This window comes from Mya arenaria, chromosome 12, assembly GCF_026914265.1.
Source record: "Mya arenaria isolate MELC-2E11 chromosome 12, ASM2691426v1".
Classification (NCBI taxonomy): Eukaryota; Metazoa; Mollusca; class Bivalvia; order Myida; family Myidae; genus Mya; species Mya arenaria.
In genome coordinates, this window is record NC_069133.1 from 69239998 (window position 1) to 69249311 (window position 9314).

Sequence of the window (9314 nt, forward strand, 5' to 3'; positions counted from 1 at the left end):
GCGGCCTTATTTGTATTAAATTATATATGAAAATGTTTTAGCCTTGTTAGTATATTTTTCATACACATTGATCATGATGGCAAAACAGGTTCTAAATTTCAGGACTAATCTTGAAATCAGGGTTGAGAGCTTTTAGCTTTAACTATTGTACAGTTGTAAAAGTAGTTTTTGCTCAGACATTTGAATCAAAAGCAGTACCTTGAAAATAAATATAAATTGAAAATGCCTTTATGTGTCATTTTATAATTTTAAACTGAGTCTAACCACTTTAACCCTGCTTTGGGCATATGAATCATGGCAATTTTTTAAGATTTACAATTATCAGCTGTAAGAGCCCCTGCATAATGAATATTTAATGTTAACTTGTTTAAAATGTGTTTATAGTTAATTGTTCTGTTATGTGCCATGTTGACGTTTTACTGCTGTCAGATGCAATCCAGACTATTCATGTTTTATTTACATTTTAATGCACAATTACATCGTTATTCTACATACATAATGCATGATATGCTTTAAAAATAACACTAATGAAAATATATATGGCATTTTTCCACAATTTTGTGTTCAAGCAAATATTTATACCAATATTTGAAAACATGACCTCTACATTAAACCACTTTTTTGTATATGAGATTTGGCTCATAGAAAATAACTCATTTCAATCCCTGTTTCATAGTTTACATGATTTTCACTGTATAAATGTGAAGTGTTTTGTTGATACTGTTTACATTGTTAACACTCACTAAGCCTTGTTAATTTTTACATTTTAATATGTTCAAGTTTGTGCTTTAGCCTAGAAAAAATACTGTTATTGTGTAAGTTAGTATATTCATTTGATCATGTTTCTTCCAATGTAAATATTCACTTGATCATGTTAAGTTTCATATCTGCTTTTTCGTTGTGACTAAAATGTATTAAGCATAGAAAGAGTGTTAAAGTATTAATTGATATACACATTTTATCATCATTATACATGTGCAATTTTATAGTTATTTTTGTTGAATAAAATGAAGAAAAAAAGGTTTAATAAGTTGTCCATCACCACGGCTTGTATTCAATATTTTGGATCAAAGATAGATGTAGCTAATCAGATTACTTGTAATTGATAACTGACCAGTATAGTGGATGAAGTCAATGATGTATGAACATAAGATTAACCTTAGTTGCATATATATGGAATATCACTGCATGTTTTTTTAACTATAAAGGTAGGTTGTACTGTACAAATAACAGACAGTTTAAAAAAGATCTAACATTCGTTCATGTGTAAAAGGGTCAGGCATCGAATGGTTTTAATTTCGTGTGAAATGTGAAAAAAATGCTTATTACAAATTAGACCTTTAATGTTAATCATTATCATTTTTAAATGTCAGAATATGGTCTATTTCGCCACGAAAAGTTATCAAAACTGAATTATTTTAGACTTGGATTTACCAAATCCGTCTCAAATGCGTATGTTCCAGTTGCTGTCCGGTCTTTGTTCATAAAAGTAAGTGAAATAACTCAATATCAATAAAAAAACTATATAGTTTTGTTGCCAACGTTAACCCTGTGAACGAGTCCCTCAAACAGTGGTTTGCAAAATTTGAGCTGTATTATCTCAGTTTCCTTCGATTTAAGATTACCCCAGATTTCACAAACATGAATCAAAAATTGGCATAATGGACCAGTTACTATCGAGACTTCTTGTACGAGAAAGTGGACGAATGCTGGCCCTTTGTAAAACGTTTGCTGGAATACCATCTTGGAGAAATGGTTCTGGTTACAACAAGAAGGAACTGGTCACGTGCTTTGTTCTATTCGGTTTATTTTCTAATAGTGTTGAAATGACAAAAATGGCCAAGAACACAAGAAATACCATATCTTACCTATCTTTTACTGATCGCATTATAGGTAAGCGTGATTTTTTTCTGTTTTCGTTTTGCTTTTAATTTTTCGACTTGACATATTAATTAAGTGACAAAAGTCTAAAATTTGGAAGTTGTGACAAATAATATACTTATTTCATGAATTTTAAAACATTTAATGTAAAACATGATAAATGTCCGTTCGTATTTGAAAAAAAGAATCTCGAAGAGAAAGAAAAGAATACATGCTGTTTTCAACTCTGCGGTATAATTGACTAAAATTTATGACACATATGCAATTTTTAGACAGGTAGGCGTTCGATTTCCACAATCAGTGCTCTTATATTCCTACCCTGGATGCTGTAATGAATGTTTAGCTTTTGCTTCATTTAGTATTTTCCTCCACCGTTTGTGAACGAGGTGGGCGTTGGCGTCCGCAGATGGGTCTTTTGGGGAACATAAGGTTATCCGTAAGACTGTTTTCAGGGCAACAACCGATGTAAATTGTGATTAATCTCGTTTTCATATCTCGAAGAATATTCGACAGCATATCTTTTATTGTTGTTTTACTCTTATCTATTTTTTTTCTGGTTGATGCAAAGCTGCATTCATTATAAGACAATATGAGGGCATACTTCAACCTTGAACTTACTATGTCAAGTGGCTGTCTTTTAATAGTCAAGAAGTGGCACTGTTGCTCCGACTTGATTCACTCGTTTGCAGATGATGTTTGTATTCGGTCATTGGGTACTTCAATAATCAGTTTACATGTTAGTTTTACTTTATTCATCATTGTTTTGTCTTTGATGTTGGCTCTAATGAGGTTTATATTTTGATTGTGTGATAATTGATAAACGTTGGAACAAGTGTGAATGGATGTGCGTATAAACTCATGAAAAACACAAAAACAGTCAACCACTAATCCAGTGAAATCGTGTTTCACTAACCATTCCAAGGCTGTAATACCATAATTTATTGAAAAAGCTACTTTGATTGCGTGTTTAGTCTGTTTGTTGTGTGAATACGTTGGTGTCTCTCGTCCGTGTCGTTTGGGCCTTTAAATTAAATTGTGCCCCTGATCAGGGTTTAAATTCCATAAGAAATAAAAAGCGAAAATATAAATATAAGTATTGATTCTTATTTTTCGTGCGTTCATACTGCCGTGCGTTCATGCAGTATGAACGCTCGGTCGCTATTTTGCAAATATTCCAAGAAGCACTAACGCGCTTCATAGACTTGCAAAATCGCGGGCGAGCGTTTATATTGCATGAACGCACGAAAAATAAGAAACAATCCTTAAATAGGGCTTGTCCCTGGAGTGTTCATTGCATTTACCTTTTCATTTCATTTTCTTTATTTTAAGATATAAACAACTGTATTCAATTTGTGTTCGACTTCTGTTGTTGATATTTTATTAACATGATATATAAAAATGTTTAAGTAATGTCACAGGAGGGTAAATGGCATCACACTTCTAAATGATTCCCAAACTGTAACTAAGCACTTCAAAATTGGTTATTTTCGTGATGCAAAAAAAACACACCGATAGTTGAGGTCATTTATCCTTTCAAGCATGTTGCAAATGAAGCGATGATGTATGGCTAACTAATTCGCTTTGCCAGCTAACAAGGTTGACAGGAGTTCATAGCTGTGTCAAGAAACTTGAAAACATTAGACTAGTCCAGGGGCGTACCTAGGCATACTCCAGTTCGCCCGGGCGTACACGCGAATTTAAACTTCATCGAAATGGCAAATGGTTAAAACTCGAAACCAAAACTTATTAATAAAGTCTAAGGGGGTATTTACTGTTAATGCATAATAATTATTTTACATTCTTTACATTGGTTAAAGTTTGACTAAATGTTAGCGTACATAATACTTGAAAATGGTTCCTGTGTTCTTCAAAAACAAATCAGGGGACACCCTCGCGTACACCAATATAACACAATGTGACCGAAGTAAAGAAAGCCCATCATATGTCGACACCTAGCACAGAGTGTACGGGCGTACAATTAAAAATACCCTGGGTACGTCCCTGACTACTACATACACTGTAAGAAAGCTAGCATGCTTCTAAACCTGCTTTTCTCATTCAGGCTTTTCACATTTGAACCAGCCTGACATTTGAACCCACCACTGACTTTTGACTCTTGAACCCGTGTTTCGTTCATCATCGATTGAGAAAGCTTGTACGTTGCCTTCTAGCAGAGCGGACTGCTTTATTGTATTCACCGCTTTGAACTCACATTAATCCTCACTAACGTATACATTTATTTATTACCGATCAAAAAAAAATCAAGGATGTTTGTGTCAACAAAGTTCAGATACAATGTATGTTCTAAACATTAATTCCAGAATTCTAGAGAGGTTAAACTCTATGAATGAAATTAATGAATTAATCAAATGAACATATTCATATTACAATTAATAGTTCATTTTGAGGTCAGAATATAACTGTTTTCCTGATATAAAGCAATCAATATTTTCTCAAAGTGACTAATACTTCTTCTTCCGTTCTTGTCGGTGGTCCGTTCTGAGATAAAGGTTCAAACACGCACAAGAAGATTGAGTTGTAGTTTTTTTTTAAATACCACTTTTTTATTAAGGTTCATTCAGGTGTTTTTTCTCTAGACGTGCATGAATACATGTATGGATGTTTTGTTTTTGTTTCATCATATCATGGGATGCTTATGAGAAAAAACTGTGACTTGAAATGAAATGCACTGAGTGCAAACAAGTACGAGAAAACTATTCCTTATTGCACATATTTCACTTTGGTTATTAAATTTGTTTTCACTAATTTCAAATCTATTATTCAACAACAATTTGTTCATGATTAGCTTAATATGCTTAAAAAGTCCATGCACAATAATAGTCAATTGGTTAAAACTTGTATATGTAAGAAAGGAGTTTGTATGTATATTCGAGGGTGTTAAAGCTGCACTCTCACAGATTGAACGTTTTGACAACTTTTTTATTTTTTGTCTTGGAACGAGCCAAATTTTGCAAAAATCCATATATATATAACTGCTGACAAAAAATTAGATCGCAGATATTTTATAATTAAGTTCAAAAAAGGATGTTTTATGCATTTTGATTAAACCTTTAATAACGGTTTAAGCCATAAAACATTAATTTTCGAACGGAAATATGAAAATCTACGATTTGATTTTTTGTCAGCAATCTTTTATCATTGGTTTGCAGATATTTACGCAAAAATGTGCTCTTTCCAAGAACAAAAAAATAAAAAAAGTTGTAAAAATGGTATATCTGTGGGAGTGCAGCTTTAACACAGATTCGGGCAAATTTGGGCGGTATTCCGGATGGCGATATTTGGTACGCCTGGTTTTACTTGTACTGTATAGCAAACTGCATTCGGATTTTATCAGTTTACGACAATCTTTAACTTTGCTACTTGTATATTTCTGGGTTAAAGAAGGACATGATAAATGACCAGCTTGAAATGCATCTAAAATGAATTTACGTGCGATATATATCGTTATGCTATAGAGGTTAATATGAAATTCGCACCCCGGGTTCTGTTCCGTACGTATAAAGCATATTTTTTTGTTTCACTCCGTTCGCTCTTTCGCCATTTACAAAATCGTTATTTAATATTATCATACCGGTATATGTATTCTTTCTTTTACTCGGCTAGTTTAACTGAGGCGGGACTTAAATATGTTAATTCTTGTAGTAATAGTATACACCAACAAAGAATACACCAGGGTCGGTATTCATAAAACAGTGTCTTCCTATCTTAAGTCATTATCCTAAGTTGAGCATATCACTGGTTATATTATAAAATGACATTATAATGACTGAAAATCTTTATTTTCGTAAATTTTATTGAATACTGAAATAATTTCTCAAAGCTAAAATCGCTTATACATTTCTTTAAATATGACTTCACACATGGAAGTAGTAGTAGTAGTAGTAGTAGTAGTAGTAGTAGTAGTAGTAGTAGTATAGTAGTAGTAGTAGTAGTAGTAGTAGTAGTAGTAGTAAGTAGTAGTAGTAGTAGTAGTAGTAGTAGTAGTAGCAGCAGCAGCAATAGCAGTAGCAGTAGCAGCAGCAGCAGCAGTAGTAGTAGTAGCAGCAACAGCAGCAGCAGTTGCAGTAGCAGTAGTAGTAGTAGTAGTAGTAACATTCAGCTTTAAGCATCTAGCATCTAGCTAGAAACCACTTGATCGAACATACGATTATTTTACTTATAATTTTGTTCGTAAGGCCCTACCAAGTACGATTCAGTCGCGGATATCATAACTTAAAATATGATATTGTCAGCTACCCTCGGCCACGATACAGAAATGTTAAGGTGGCTTTCTTCTGTATCTGTTCAACAATGCCAGTTGTAGACGTTTGATAAATTGTAAGATTATTTTAAGACTAGTTTGCGCAATTAAATAGTTTTATTTGCCAAAAGCTTTACTTGGTTAATATTCACAAACCACACTGTTTGGGCTTTTTCGACCAAGCCAAAGACCACTTTAGTTCAACTGGTTGCTGCGGAGACATGATGGGTTTCTGTTTGACTATATTGTTAACTGTCGTTAACCTATACCCCAGTTCGGCTCATTCAATTTGCATGTTCCCTAGATAAATTCATATCTAGCAAAGTTTACATGTACCGAGCATAGATTAGTTTACATGTACCGAACATATACTAGTTTACATGTACCGAGCATAGACTAGTTTACATTTACCGAGCATAGACTAGTTTACATGTACCGAGCATAGATTAGTTTACATGTAGCGAGCATTGACTAGTTTACATGTACCGAGCATAGACTAGTTTACATGTACCGAGCATAGACTCTATATTTAAGAAAAAAATATTTTTCAATATTTTTTCAAATATTCGGTATTATAAATTTTAGTGAGGAATTATAAGAATTTTTTTTTGATTTAAAAAAAAAAAATGTTTGAGTTTGAAAATCCGGTGCCAGTGGAATAGACAGCATATAAATTCGATCACTTTGCATTATTAAACGGAGCTCCGTCACAGATAAGAATACTGTATGGCTATATACGAGTATATGCTATAACCGGATGAAATCAAGTGTATACCTATACCTATAAAGATACAGGTGATGATATGATGTGAACTGGGTCCTGGTGGCAATGGGTCCCAGGTTTGAGCCCCGATCGGGCTGCCCATTTTTCTCACACAGTGACACTCATATCAACATCAGATAGTTTGTTAATCAGCACTTAACAAAATGAGATTTGAAATTACAACTTCGCAGCAGGACATTGACCATGCTTGATATGGCTCTCAAGCCATTTTCAGGCCTATCCTTACTTCATTCATGAAAAGTGTCATCACATAATGGGTAGAGTTACATTCACACAATGTTATACAATCATTTAAAAGTACAATAGACAATGTGTCAAATGAAGAGTGCTTAGTTCGAATGAATGCCCATGGCCACAATACAAAGGTAGACGACCTAAACTCAAGCAAACTGTCCATTATTCTGATAACTAATATCTGTAAGACAAATTGATACAGTGTATTGATGACACTCTTTCAACCACGTTACAAGTCATTAAACTTTTACATTTTGTTTGAAAATTCATTACGAAGAGGGCGAACACGATACTTGACATGATTACTAAGAATTTGCTTGCGATCCAACCAACACATTCTCAACAAAACTTGGCTCTATGATCAACCAATGGCATCTCATATTTGCAGCAAATTCCGTAGTGGCTTGAATGTTTTTTTCTTAAATCAGTCGAATATGAATCACTCCTAAGCTTATTCCACCCTCTCAATCGGAACACCTTAGCCAGTATCCAACAGGAATCTCGAAGCTTGCTGGAGATGGCCGAGTTGTTACGATTGTCGCCCTCTAACTTAACAGGTTATGTATATTTAACGTCAATCGAAATTAGACGAAGTTCAAAAGAGCCATTGTTCTAATCTGCCAAATAAGACGGAAACCTGTCAAGCTTCTATTTTCTATATGATGGGTTTAAATTTAATCATACAGTGCACATGTCAACAATTTAAGTATAACAATTATTAATTAGCAGGTAAAAACGGTCTGTGTGCAGAATAACTATATTTTAACATCATATTATTTTAATTAGATATAAAATACTTACTTCCAAAACATCGTATACTAGTACTCTACGTAACTATTTCGATTTGAATTAAATAAAACAAGATTGTCTTTGATATATTGTCTTAGTCTTACCAAAATGCAGGTTTCTTTCTTTCGGTGTTAGGTACTTAAGTTTTAATTTCTTTAATTTAAAGGTACAATGGCCATTGCGATTTTCGTAACATTTTCGCATCTTTTTCAATTTGTACAGTACTTTATACAGTTAAACCGCTAGGTGGTGAATGAAAAAGATGCGCCAATGCAACAATACATATAACGTTGTTTTTCTCCAGACTGACTTATTAAAACAGATGCACAGAAGTAATTGTCAAATTTCAGTTCTATTTTCAATTTCACAGTATTTTATACAGTACCTATAGCTTGTAAATGAATGAAATGCGCCGATCCAACCAGACTTATTAAAAAGGATGTACTGAAGTAAATGTCTTGCATTTTTTTATTGAATTTCAAATGAAAACTCAAAAGCTTTCCTAAAAGAAATACAACAAATTTGATTTTATAAATGCTGAAAAGTCATCATATTGAATGCGATATACATGATTGTGTTCCACGTACAAATTGTGTTCCGTTGAGGTACACAAAGTTGAAATATATGTTCATCTATAAATGATATAGTTGATCTATTTTTCTTTGAAATGCTTATATATATATGCGTGTTGTTTGTTTTAGGGTTTTTTCTCCAACACGATTGCTTTACTTACTCTTTGGCACGTGGTGAATGTCTCTAAACTCGTCGATATAGAAAAAATGTACTTCGGTCTGACAGACGAAACGTTTCTTTCAGTCTGACTTAAGATGATTGACGCAGAGAAGAACAATATTTATAATTTGGAGTATAGACTTGTTCAGTAATATGTTCTAATTAAGACATTTATTTCACCGGCAGAATGTTCAGAGATCTACCATTACGTAGATTTACTTTTTCCTAACTCATGAACGCCATGTTAAGGATAAAAAGCAGCCAACTATATATGAACTGTCACCTTGCAGATTCATAGTACGGTCATTGACTCTTCCTTGGCATTACCAGCCAATACCGATAGACCTTTGAACCCTACTTTATTTCTCGCGCACGTATACAACCTTTTCCCTCAAGTTATGGGGTCAAATTTTGCTCCAGTAACCTAAGGTGACTCGGGCAAGAAACGAGATAAAAGCTTATTTTTTATCAATGGATGATTGGTAATGTATCCATTACGTAGCAGTTTTACGTAGGAGTTGTATACTGAGAGTTCATTAGTTCAACGTTCGAGGTCCGAGTAGTACAATTCACAGAAAAGGATCCCTGGCGAAGAGGCGAGTGTTCAGTTATATATTGACTAAGGAAAAAAAC